The sequence below is a fragment of the Ranitomeya imitator genome, chromosome 4, assembly GCF_032444005.1.
Source record: "Ranitomeya imitator isolate aRanImi1 chromosome 4, aRanImi1.pri, whole genome shotgun sequence".
Taxonomy (NCBI): Eukaryota; Metazoa; Chordata; class Amphibia; order Anura; family Dendrobatidae; genus Ranitomeya; species Ranitomeya imitator.
In genome coordinates this window covers 256,351,641-256,367,452 of record NC_091285.1, presented here as the reverse complement: position 1 = coordinate 256,367,452, position 15,812 = coordinate 256,351,641, and the positions used below count along the sequence as shown (strand labels likewise).

The 15,812-nt window shown below is 41.2% G+C and overlaps 1 protein-coding gene across 14 annotated transcripts in view; it reads left to right on the top strand.

Moving 5' to 3' along the window:
• The first annotated feature begins 10,500 nt into the window (after positions 1-10,500).
• LOC138675902 (synaptotagmin-1) overlaps positions 10,501-15,812 on the top strand; it is a 1,081,934-nt gene continuing 1,076,622 nt past the window's right edge. For 7 of the 14 annotated variants that reach the window (XM_069764535.1, XM_069764526.1, XM_069764534.1 and 4 more), the window contains exon 1: positions 10,712-10,999. The gene's annotated coding sequence lies outside the window, so the exon portion shown is untranslated. Of the gene's footprint in view, positions 11,000-15,812 lie in introns of all 14 variants that reach the window. The other 7 variants (XM_069764529.1, XM_069764520.1, XM_069764525.1 and 4 more) reach the window with 3 other exon arrangements.

The window sequence follows — 15,812 nt, the reverse complement described above, 5'->3', positions numbered from 1 at the left end:
TTCCTCCACTCATTCCCTGTAGTAATGGCACCTGTTTAAACTTGTTATCAGTATAAATAGACACCTGTGCACACCCTCAAACAGTCTGACTCCAAACTCCACTATGGTGAAGACCAAAGAGCTGTCAAAGGACACCAGAAACAAAATTGTAGCCCTGCACCAGGCTGGGAAGACTGAATCTGCAATAGCCAACCAGCTTGGAGTGAAGAAATCAACAGTGGGAGCAATAATTAGAAAATGGAAGACATACAAGACCACTGATAATCTCCCTCGATCTGGGGCTCCACGCAAAATCCCACCCCGTGGGGTCAGAATGATCACAAGAACGGTGAGCAAAAATCCCAGAACCACGCGGGGGGACCTAGTGAATGAACTGCAGAGAGCTGGGACCAATGTAACAAGGCCTACCATAAGTAACACACTACGCCACCATGGACTCAGATCCTGCAGTGCCAGACGTGTCCCACTGCTTAAGCCAGTACATGTCCGGGCCCGTCTGAAGTTTTCTAGAGAGCATTTGGATGATCCAGAGGAGTTTTGGGAGAATGTCCTATGGTCTGATGAAACCAAACTGGAACTGTTTGGTAGAAACACAACTTGTCGTGTTTGGAGGAAAAATAATACTGAGTTGCATCCATCAAACACCATACCTACTGTAAAGCATGGTGGTGGAAACATCATGCTTTGGGGCTGTTTCTCTGCAAAGGGGCCAGGACGACTGATCCGGGTACATGAAAGAATGAATGGGGCCATGTATCGTGAGATTTTGAGTGCAAACCTCCTTCCATCAGCAAGGGCATTGAAGATGAAACGTGGCTGAGTCTTTCAACATGACAATGATCCAAAGCACACCGCCAGGGCAACGAAGGAGTGGCTTCGTAAGAAGCATTTCAAGGTCCTGGAGTGGCCTAGCCAGTCTCCAGATCTCAACCCTGTAGAAAACCTTTGGAGGGAGTTGAAAGTCCGTGTTGCCAAGCGAAAAGCCAAAAACATCACTGCTCTAGAGGAGATCTGCATGGAGGAATGGGCCAACATACCAACAACAGTGTGTGGCAACCTTGTGAAGACTTACAGAAAACGTTTGACCTCTGTCATTGCCAACAAAGGATATATTACAAAGTATTGAGATGAAATTTTGTTTCTGACCAAATACTTATTTTCCACCATACTATGCAAAAAAAATGTTAAAAAAAACAGAGAATGTGATTTTCTGGATTTTTTTTTCTCAGTTTGTCTCCCATAGTTGAGGTCTACCTATGATGTAAATTACAGACGCCTCTCATCTTTTTAAGTGGTGGAACTTGCACTATTGCTGACTGACTAAATACTTTTTTGCCCCACTGTATACACAGCTCTATATACACACACATATACACAGCTCTATATACACACATATACACAGCTCTATACACACACATATACACAGCTCTATATACACACACATACACAGCTCTATATACACACACATATACACAGCTCTATATACACACACATACACAGCTCTATATACACACACATATACACAGCTCTATATACACACATATACACAGCTCTATACACACACATATACACAGCTCTATATACACACACATACACAGCTCTATATACACACATATACACAGCTCTATATACACACACATACACAGCTCTATATACACACACATATACACAGCTCTATATACACACATATACACAGCTCTATATACACACATATACACAGCTCTATATACACACACACATATACACAGCTCTATATACACACACACATTTACACAGCTCTACACACACATATACACAGCTCTATATACACACACATATACACTGCTCTATATACACACACATACACAGCTCTATATACACACACTCTATATACATACATATACACAGCTCTATATACACACACACATATACACAGCTCTATATATACACACATATACACAGCTCTATATACACACACTCTATATACATACATATACACAGCTCTATATACACACACACATATACACAGCTCTATACACACACACATACACAGCTCTATATACACACATATACACAGCTCTATATACACACACATACACAGCTCTATATACACACATATACACAGCTCTATATGCACACATATACACAGCTCTATATACACACACATATACACAGCTCTATATACACACATATACACAGCTCTATATACACACATATACACAGCTCTATATACACACACATATACACAGTTCTATATACACACATATACACAGCTCTATATACACACACACATTTACACAGCTCTATATACACACACATATACACAGCTCTATATACACACATATACACAGCTCTATATACACATATACACAGCTCTATATACACACATATACACAGCTCTATACACACACACATACACAGCTCTATATACACACATATACACAGCTCTATATACACACACATATACACAGCTCTATATACACACATATACACAGCTCTATACACACATATACACAGCTCTATATACACACATATACACAGCTCTATACACACACACATACACAGCTCTATATACACACATATACACAGCTCTATATAAACAGCTCTATATACACACACATATACACAGCTCTATATACACACATATACACAGCTCTATATACACACCAGGGCCGGCGTCAGCACCCGGCACAGCGGGCAAATGCCGGGGCCCTGGGGAGAGAGGGGGGCCCACTCATGCTGTGATAGATACAGCTGGGAGAGCAGAGCAGGAGATAACATGCTGTCTCCGCCTACAAAGTCACTGCTGGCTGCGTTCTCTTAACCCCTATGTGCCAGCTCTGACACAAGCATCTTATCACTCAGTCAGTGCAGCCAGGCAGGCACACATAGGGGTTAAGAGAAGGCAGCCAGCCTGACATTGTTTGTGGGGGGAGAGAGCACTTCTCTGCTCTGATCTCCGCTCCTGGCTGGCTGCCGTGCTGCTGAACTTATGAGGCAGATTCAGGAGGAGCTCCTAGTCCTACCAGTGCATGAGTGAGTGGCGCTGCTATATACTATGTGGGCTGCGCTGCTATATAATACGTGGGCTGCTATATGCTACGTGGGCTGCTATATACTACATGGGCTGCTATATACTACGTGGGCAGTGTTATATACGCGATCATGAATCGGGGTATGTGTTAAAGGGTGGGGCCCACTGAGACTCTTTCGCCCGGGGCCCTCAAAAACCTGGAGCCGGCCCTGATACACACACATACACAGCTCTATATACACACACATATACACAGCTCTATATACACACATATACACAGCTCTATTTACACACACATACACAGCTCTATATACACACACATATACACAGCTCTATATACACACATATACACAGCTCTATATACACACACATACACAGCTCTATATACACACATATACACAGCTCTATATACACACACACATATACACAGCTCTATATACACACATATACACAGCTCTATATACACACACACATATACACAGCTCTATATACACACACATACACAGCTCTATATACACACACACATATACACAGCTCTATATACACACATATACACAGCTCTATTTACACACATATACACAGCTCTATATACACACACATATACACAGCTCTATATACACACACATACACAGCTCTATATACACACATATACACAGCTCTATATACACACACACATATACACAGCTCTATATACACACATATACACAGCTCTATATACACACACACATATACACAGCTCTATATACACACACATACACAGCTCTATATACACACACATATACACAGCTCTATATACACACATATACACAGCTCTATATACACACACATACACAGCTCTATATACACACATATACACAGCTCTATATACACACACACATATACACAGCTCTATATACACACATATACACAGCTCTATATACACACACACATATACACAGCTCTATATACACACACATACACAGCTCTATATACACACACATATACACAGCTCTATATACACACATATACACAGCTCTATTTACACACACATACACAGCTCTATATACACACACATATACACAGCTCTATATACACACATATACACAGCTCTATATACACACACACATATACACAGCTCTATATACACACACATACACAGCTCTATATACACACACATATACACAGCTCTATATACACACACATATACACAGCTCTATATACACACATATACACAGCTCTATTTACACACACACATATACACAGCTCTATATACACACATATACACAGCTCTATATACACACACATACACAGCTCTATATACACACACATATACACAGCTCTATATGCACACATATACACAGCTCTATATACACACACACATATACACAGCTCTATATACACACACATACACAGCTCTATATACACACACATATACACAGCTCTATATACACACATATACACAGCTCTATTTACACACACACATATACACAGCTCTATATACACACATATACACAGCTCTATATACACACACATATACACAGCTCTATATACACACACATACACAGCTCTATATACACACATATACACAGCTCTATATACACACACACATATACACAGCTCTATATACACACACATATACACAGCTCTATATACACACATATACACAGCTCTATATACACACATATACACAGCTCTATATACACACATATACACAGCTCTATATACACACACACATATACACAGCTCTATATACACACACACATATACACAGCTCTATATACACACATATACGCAGCTCTATATACACACATATACACAGCTCTATATACACATATACACAGCTCTATATACACACATATACACAGCTCTATATACACACATATACACAGCTCTATATACACACACACATATACACAGCTCTATATACACACATATACACAGCTCTATATACACACATATACACAGCTCTATATACACACATATACACAGCTCTATATACACACATATACACAGCTCTATATACACACATATACACAGCTCTATATACACACATATACACAGCTCTATATACACACATATACACAGCTCTATACACACACACATATACACAGCTCTATATACACACATATACACAGCTCTATACGCACACATATACACAGCTCTATATACACACATATACACAGCTCTATATACACACATATACACAGCTCTATATACACACACATACACAGCTCTATATACACACACATAAACACAGCTCTATATACACACATATACACAGCTCTATATACACACACATACAGTGGGGCAAAAAAAGTATTTAGTCAGTCAGCAATAGTGCAAGTTCCACCACTTAAAAAGATGAGAGGCGTCTGTAATTTACATCATAGGTAGACCTCAACTATGGGAGACAAACTGAGAAAAAAAAATCCAGAAAATCACATTGTCTGTTTTTTTAACATTTTATTTGCATATTATGGTGGAAAATAAGTATTTGGTCAGAAACAAACAATCAAGATTTCTGGCTCTCACAGACCTGTAACTTCTTCTTTAAGAGTCTCCTCTTTCCTCCACTCATTCCCTGTAGTAATGGCACCTGTTTAAACTTGTTATCAGTATAAATAGACACCTGTGCACACCCTCAAACAGTCTGACTCCAAACTCCACTATGGTGAAGACCAAAGAGCTGTCAAAGGACACCAGAAACAAAATTGTAGCCCTGCACCAGGCTGGGAAGACTGAATCTGCAATAGCCAACCAGCTTGGAGTGAAGAAATCAACAGTGGGAGCAATAATTAGAAAATGGAAGACATACAAGACCACTGATAATCTCCCTCGATCTGGGGCTCCACGCAAAATCCCACCCCGTGGGGTCAGAATGATCACAAGAACGGTGAGCAAAAATCCCAGAACCACGCGGGGGGACCTAGTGAATGAACTGCAGAGAGCTGGGACCAATGTAACAAGGCCTACCATAAGTAACACACTACGCCACCATGGACTCAGATCCTGCAGTGCCAGACGTGTCCCACTGCTTAAGCCAGTACATGTCCGGGCCCGTCTGAAGTTTTCTAGAGAGCATTTGGATGATCCAGAGGAGTTTTGGGAGAATGTCCTATGGTCTGATGAAACCAAACTGGAACTGTTTGGTAGAAACACAACTTGTCGTGTTTGGAGGAAAAATAATACTGAGTTGCATCCATCAAACACCATACCTACTGTAAAGCATGGTGGTGGAAACATCATGCTTTGGGGCTGTTTCTCTGCAAAGGGGCCAGGACGACTGATCCGGGTACATGAAAGAATGAATGGGGCCATGTATCGTGAGATTTTGAGTGCAAACCTCCTTCCATCAGCAAGGGCATTGAAGATGAAACGTGGCTGAGTCTTTCAACATGACAATGATCCAAAGCACACCGCCAGGGCAACGAAGGAGTGGCTTCGTAAGAAGCATTTCAAGGTCCTGGAGTGGCCTAGCCAGTCTCCAGATCTCAACCCTGTAGAAAACCTTTGGAGGGAGTTGAAAGTCCGTGTTGCCAAGCGAAAAGCCAAAAACATCACTGCTCTAGAGGAGATCTGCATGGAGGAATGGGCCAACATACCAACAACAGTGTGTGGCAACCTTGTGAAGACTTACAGAAAACGTTTGACCTCTGTCATTGCCAACAAAGGATATATTACAAAGTATTGAGATGAAATTTTGTTTCTGACCAAATACTTATTTTCCACCATACTATGCAAAAAAAATGTTAAAAAAAACAGAGAATGTGATTTTCTGGATTTTTTTTTCTCAGTTTGTCTCCCATAGTTGAGGTCTACCTATGATGTAAATTACAGACGCCTCTCATCTTTTTAAGTGGTGGAACTTGCACTATTGCTGACTGACTAAATACTTTTTTGCCCCACTGTATACACAGCTCTATATACACACACATATACACAGCTCTATATACACACATATACACAGCTCTATACACACACATATACACAGCTCTATATACACACACATACACAGCTCTATATACACACACATATACACAGCTCTATATACACACACATACACAGCTCTATATACACACACATATACACAGCTCTATATACACACATATACACAGCTCTATACACACACATATACACAGCTCTATATACACACACATACACAGCTCTATATACACACATATACACAGCTCTATATACACACACATACACAGCTCTATATACACACACATATACACAGCTCTATATACACACATATACACAGCTCTATATACACACATATACACAGCTCTATATACACACACACATATACACAGCTCTATATACACACACACATTTACACAGCTCTACACACACATATACACAGCTCTATATACACACACATATACACTGCTCTATATACACACACATACACAGCTCTATATACACACACTCTATATACATACATATACACAGCTCTATATACACACACACATATACACAGCTCTATATATACACACATATACACAGCTCTATATACACACACTCTATATACATACATATACACAGCTCTATATACACACACACATATACACAGCTCTATACACACACACATACACAGCTCTATATACACACATATACACAGCTCTATATACACACACATACACAGCTCTATATACACACATATACACAGCTCTATATGCACACATATACACAGCTCTATATACACACACATATACACAGCTCTATATACACACATATACACAGCTCTATATACACACATATACACAGCTCTATATACACACACATATACACAGTTCTATATACACACATATACACAGCTCTATATACACACACACATTTACACAGCTCTATATACACACACATATACACAGCTCTATATACACACATATACACAGCTCTATATACACATATACACAGCTCTATATACACACATATACACAGCTCTATACACACACACATACACAGCTCTATATACACACATATACACAGCTCTATATACACACACATATACACAGCTCTATATACACACATATACACAGCTCTATACACACATATACACAGCTCTATATACACACATATACACAGCTCTATACACACACACATACACAGCTCTATATACACACATATACACAGCTCTATATAAACAGCTCTATATACACACACATATACACAGCTCTATATACACACATATACACAGCTCTATATACACACCAGGGCCGGCGTCAGCACCCGGCACAGCGGGCAAATGCCGGGGCCCTGGGGAGAGAGGGGGGCCCACTCATGCTGTGATAGATACAGCTGGGAGAGCAGAGCAGGAGATAACATGCTGTCTCCGCCTACAAAGTCACTGCTGGCTGCGTTCTCTTAACCCCTATGTGCCAGCTCTGACACAAGCATCTTATCACTCAGTCAGTGCAGCCAGGCAGGCACACATAGGGGTTAAGAGAAGGCAGCCAGCCTGACATTGTTTGTGGGGGGAGAGAGCACTTCTCTGCTCTGATCTCCGCTCCTGGCTGGCTGCCGTGCTGCTGAACTTATGAGGCAGATTCAGGAGGAGCTCCTAGTCCTACCAGTGCATGAGTGAGTGGCGCTGCTATATACTATGTGGGCTGCGCTGCTATATAATACGTGGGCTGCTATATGCTACGTGGGCTGCTATATACTACATGGGCTGCTATATACTACGTGGGCAGTGTTATATACGCGATCATGAATCGGGGTATGTGTTAAAGGGTGGGGCCCACTGAGACTCTTTCGCCCGGGGCCCTCAAAAACCTGGAGCCGGCCCTGATACACACACATACACAGCTCTATATACACACACATATACACAGCTCTATATACACACATATACACAGCTCTATTTACACACACATACACAGCTCTATATACACACACATATACACAGCTCTATATACACACATATACACAGCTCTATATACACACACATACACAGCTCTATATACACACATATACACAGCTCTATATACACACACACATATACACAGCTCTATATACACACATATACACAGCTCTATATACACACACACATATACACAGCTCTATATACACACACATACACAGCTCTATATACACACACACATATACACAGCTCTATATACACACATATACACAGCTCTATTTACACACATATACACAGCTCTATATACACACACATATACACAGCTCTATATACACACACATACACAGCTCTATATACACACATATACACAGCTCTATATACACACACACATATACACAGCTCTATATACACACATATACACAGCTCTATATACACACACACATATACACAGCTCTATATACACACACATACACAGCTCTATATACACACACATATACACAGCTCTATATACACACATATACACAGCTCTATATACACACACATACACAGCTCTATATACACACATATACACAGCTCTATATACACACACACATATACACAGCTCTATATACACACATATACACAGCTCTATATACACACACACATATACACAGCTCTATATACACACACATACACAGCTCTATATACACACACATATACACAGCTCTATATACACACATATACACAGCTCTATTTACACACACATACACAGCTCTATATACACACACATATACACAGCTCTATATACACACATATACACAGCTCTATATACACACACACATATACACAGCTCTATATACACACACATACACAGCTCTATATACACACACATATACACAGCTCTATATACACACACATATACACAGCTCTATATACACACATATACACAGCTCTATTTACACACACACATATACACAGCTCTATATACACACATATACACAGCTCTATATACACACACATACACAGCTCTATATACACACACATATACACAGCTCTATATGCACACATATACACAGCTCTATATACACACACACATATACACAGCTCTATATACACACACATACACAGCTCTATATACACACACATATACACAGCTCTATATACACACATATACACAGCTCTATTTACACACACACATATACACAGCTCTATATACACACATATACACAGCTCTATATACACACACATATACACAGCTCTATATACACACATATACACAGCTCTATATACACACACATATACACAGCTCTATATACACACATATACACAGCTCTATATACACACACATACACAGCTCTATATACACACATATACACAGCTCTACATACACACACATATACACAGCTCTATATACACACATATACACAGCTCTATATACACACACACATACACAGCTCTATATACACACACACATGCACAGCTCTATATACACACACACGTTTGCTGTGTAGCTGTGATAAAGACCCCACTAATTGCCCACTGCCCCCTGCAGTGATCCTCTGGAGTCCCAGCACAGTATTACACGGTGTACTTCAGCCTGGCATCCTCCCATCCCCCACCACTCCTGCACACCGTGCTTTGCTGAGGGTGATCCGCCCCATGAGGCAGAGGTGCGCTGGGCACACGCAGGGCACGGGGAGCTGTGTTGCCGGAGGCACAGGTGGCACAGTAAGCCAGGGTCACTTTGCTGGTCCAGAGGACTCACAGGTGTCCTTGATTGTCATTCGCCGGGATCTCCTTCCTCCCTCGCCCCTGCCCATCTGGGGGACAGTGATCCACGGGGTGGGCGATGCAGGCTGTGTTTGTGCTGCTAGATTGGCTATTCAGGGCAGCATCCTGAGCAGGGAGCCAATGGGCTGGCGGCTCCTGCCTTCCCACAGGAGGGATGCCGGAGAGGCTGCAGTGTGCTGCTGATGCTGCTCCACTCCTAGCAGCCTGCCGTCAGCTCAGTCCACGCTGCCCCCCAGCACAAACTTAGGGGGTCCTGCAGTTTATTCCGAGTGCTTGTAATAAAGACCAGCTGTCATTCTCCTGTGCACTGCTTACCCCCAGCCTAGGAGCAGCAGGGGCAGTGACTCCTCGCTGGAGGACCCCCATCTCCTCAGGTAAGTCACCATGTACTGCTTGTCATGTTATGGCATGCCCTGATAATGGAGCACATGCTGGCAGCTTGGCCAGCACCTCTCTGTACAGGCTCCGATCACATTACCAGGACAATGCAAAGCTTATGTCTCTTTTCATATTATTATGAGATCTTCATGAAATATTCATTGCTGCAATGTCCAAGGCAGCACATCACCTAAGCTGCTATGCTTGGGCAGAGCCACACAATCCTTCAGCAACTTGGCTTTCCTTTCACTCTTCCATGGAGTTTTTTTTTTTTTTTTTTTTTTAAGGCCTTTTATTAACTTGACATTCTTGGCTGAAAAGCCGGTGATTACTTAATTGCTGCTGATTGTAAGTGTCAACCATCTGACATCTGCTGCTCTTCAGCTGGAACTGCGGAGTTGGTGACACCCAAGAATGCTATGGTGTTCATCAAAGCCATTCTCACTTACCATGAGGGTCATTTTTTAGGGAACTGAATGTGCCCTCTTTTGCATAAAGGATCTAAGACGCTGAAATGTTATTCCCAATGCCCCACGCCATGCATAATCCCACTAGTTGGAAGATCTTCTCCAGGATCAGCCAGGGACCTTGTAGCCACAGTACCAGGATGGATATTAAAACTTGCATAGGACAACCCTTTGCTATGGCTCAACTCATCCCAGAGCTGGAAGCAGAATGGAGCCTGGGATAAGGAGGCTTATGTATTTATGGGTCGGGGGCAATGTGCTGGGGGGGCTGCTGAAAAGGAGGTGGTCCGCTGGCTGTGAATGGGTGGAGATAACATCAGAATGGGGTCAACGACTAGGACTTGAAGAGTGGAACTTCACGCATGCCCTACGTATATCGCACACTCAATATATACACACACACTCTTAGCATAATCTGTATTTATATATATATATATATATTATGTCCTTTTAGCGAGGTCAGGACTATGGTTATTCGGCAATCTGTAAATCAATCATCACTGATAGACGCTGCCGCCAACCATTATTTATCAGACCCAGCTGGATGGTTTCTGTCAGATGCGATGTGCTAGTAGAAAATCTCTAGGTAAATGTATCTGGAAGGCTTTCCAAGTCACACAAACACTTGGCTACAGGCTGCAGGCAGATGTTAGCACACTGATACATCTTTTTATTGTCACTGAGATGTCTTACTCTTATATTTAGAAATCATTTTGTAAGGAAATGATGTGTCTTCATTGTCCAGATTCTGCTATAAAAGAAGGCTGTATCCTTACGCTTTCCTTTGCTGCTGCTACATGTACTCCATTACAGTAACCACCTCAGCACATTTTCACCGCTGCATACTCCATTCTTTTCTATGTACATGTCCTCTTATATGCTTGGTAGGCTTGCAGCTACAATTATGCCACGGTCTGTAAATCTTTCCCTGGCTATAACCTTCTTACTACAAGGACAAAGGGCTGTGATTCAATTGCCTTATGTTCATTAGTGCTATGAATGTATACTGTACAGTACAATTAGCAGCCATTTGTCATGTGTAATGGGGGCAGAGGAGACACAGTCGCTAAGCTCTGACTGTTTACACCAATTCATGCCTCCTGGGTTCTCCCTTTAATTCCAAATTCATAATACCTTTTTTTTCTGTATGTGCATAACAGAACCATTTCATACAATCACTCTATATAGGGCAAATGTTAGTTTTTGAAATGATTTTCTGGTTGTATTTTGTTGTACGGATCAGTTTACATAGGACTGCACTGTGTAATATGCAAACCTGTGCAAATATTGCGTACGGTCTTTGTAAACTATCATACAATAGCATTCATTCTGTGTTTTTAATACATGACTTTTATGGTATGTTTCCGACCTTTGAAATTCTGGATATTTATATTATGCCTATCAGTAATACACAGTATGTTAGGGGTTATTTTTCCCAGTTTGGATCTGTTTTTGGGTACTCTCCAGTGTTGTCCGTGATATACTGGGCTATACGATATATGCATAGTGACACGTAGAGCACTTTTATTATACAGATGCTTATTTTAGTATGATTCTATTTTGTGTAAAATCAAATAAATAGCTGTTGAAAGAAGTTATAGTGAAGTTGGCGCTTGGCAAACCTACCATACCATTGGTATTGGTCATCATGCCTTTGATTTTGGGCTTTTAATAGCATTGTCTGCAGTAATCCACATATCAAAAATGGAAAAACCCAAACCTAGCTGACCTCTTGAATTGTCCAGACATTTGTTAGAATTTATTTGGATCCTTTGGAAACACATTTGACATACCCATCATTACTGCGCTATGAGTAGCCATTACAGTACTGAGAACCGAGCTTATGCAATACTTCTTTGACGCATGTTTGTAGCCTACAAGTCCATCTTACAGTTTCTAAGCTAGTGTTTGTGCTGTGGCATCTTTTTTTTTTACCGTCTCATTAGAGCATGCGCATTTACATGAGCCTGCCGGATTTTCAGAGCGGATGCATAGAGTTATTATTATCACATAAGTGGGGCGTAGAGCCATAAAACTTCACTTTCTTTTTTTTCTTTTACTTATTTCTTGATATGTTGGATCCTGACAATAAAATAGGAATATGTTCGAGCTGCACTCTTTTGTGGCTGCACTATTCCCAACAAGAATGAATATCTGGATTTTTATGGCTATATAATAGATGGTCCTTCAGCTGACAACATATGCAGTGCAGTCCTGTTGATATTCCATTTTCTTTTACACTTTTCAAATCTGCATTGGAGTCTTTATTCACAGGTTCTACCATATTTTCCAGAAAAAGATAACGTGTAGAACTCCAGTATATTTCCCTTCAAAATCCCTGCCACCTCTGTGGATCCTTTGGTTCCCCATTTTAGGTCGATTGGTTTCTGCCATGCCAAGGATATGAAAAAAATGTTGTGTTTAGCATGTGAACATATTCTGAACTATTCATATTGTCACTCTAAGGAATTCTATTCTTAAAATATAGGAGTTTATGTATTATTTGTCTCGCTTTTATCTCACTGTGTCAGTCTGATATAAATTTAAGGCTACACTCACACAACTGTAAAAACGGGACTAATGCTATCCATTGTTTTGATGGATAGCACTCTTCCCCATGTTATTCTATGGGGCCAAGTACATGGCTGAAAGAATGACAGCATGCCAAGTTGCATCCACTTATCAGATCACCCTTTGCCATTCATGTTTATAGGTCTACGGAAAATGTTGTACTGCACTTTCATCAAACTTTCATCAAACTTTGATCAGAGTCTGATCATAATGTGATTAGCATATTCGTACTAATTTTATCAGATGAGAGAAAAACAGTCATGTAACCCTAGTCTAAGGGTACCGTCACACTAAGCGATGCTGCAGCGATACCGACAACGATCCCGATCGCTGCAGCGTCGCTGTTTGGTCGCTGGAGAGCTGTCACACAGACAGCTCTCCAGCGACCAACGATGCCGAGGTCCCCGGTAACCAGGGTAAACATCGGGTTACTAAGCGCAGGGCCGCGCTTAGTAACCCGATGTTTACCATGGTTACCAGAGTAAACGTTAAAAAAACAAACACTACATACTTACCTTCCGCTGTCTGTCCTCCGGCGCTCTGCTTTCCTCTGCACTGTCAGCGCCGGTCAGCCGGAAAGCAGAGCGGTGACATCACCGCTGTGCTTTCCGGCTGGCCGGCGCTGACACAGGATGCAGGAGGAGTGCAGAGAAGCACAGCGCCGGGGACAGACAGCTGAAGGTAAATATGTAGTGTTTGTTTTTTTTACGTTTACGCTGGTAACCAGGGTAAACATCGGGTTGCTCAGCGCGGCTCTGCACTTAGTAACCCGATGTTTACCCTGGTTACCAGTGAAGACATCGCTGGATCGGCGTCACACACGCCGATCCAGCGATGTCAGCGGGAGATCCAGGGACGAAATAAAGTTCTGGACTTTCCTCAGCGACCAACGATCTCCCAGCAGGGGCCTGATCGTTGGTCGCTGTCACACATAACGATTTCCTTAATGATATCATTGCTACGTCACAAAAAGCAACGATATCGTTATGTGTGACGGTACCTTTAAAGTGCTTTCAAGGAGTGTCAGGCGAATGTCATACGTTTTTTTTTCTCACATAAAAATCGTATGTTATGCGAGTGCTATCCAAGTGTGCATTTTTATTCTTACCTAGCATCCGTATGACATGCGTTTTTAACATCAGTTTTTACACACAGCAATTCTCTGTCATTTCAATCTACGGTAGTTTTCAACCTAATAAAACAATCTTATATACAGATATAGATAGATAAATAGATAGATGATAGATAAGTAGATAATAGTAAGAAATATGTCAGTGAGATATATAATTAGTGCACTGAGTGTGTATCTTACTGTACATGTATTTAGCTAATAAAGAAATAAAAGAAAAAAATTGTGAGGTATCCCCCTTATTTTTAATACCCAGCTGAGGGAAAGCAGACATTTGGGGGCTAGTGTTATTATTCTGGGAAGAGGCCAATATCTATGAAGCTTCCCAGGCTATTATCATCAGCTCACAGCTGGCCTATACTGCTTATTAAAAAGGGGGGACCCTCAAAAAATATTACGTAGGTTCCGCCACTATTTTTAATAACAAGCAAAGGCTAAATAGATATCTGCAGGATGATATTATTAGACTGGAAAAAGGTTATGGATTTTGGCCCCCTCCCCGACTAATAACACCAGTCTTCAGCCACCCCGGAATACATTAGATGTGGCAATTCTGACTCTCAGCCTCGACTGTTCCCCCTGGTGAGTTGGCAAGCGGGGTAATGGTTTGGGGGTGATGTCAGCTGTGTAATATCCACTGAT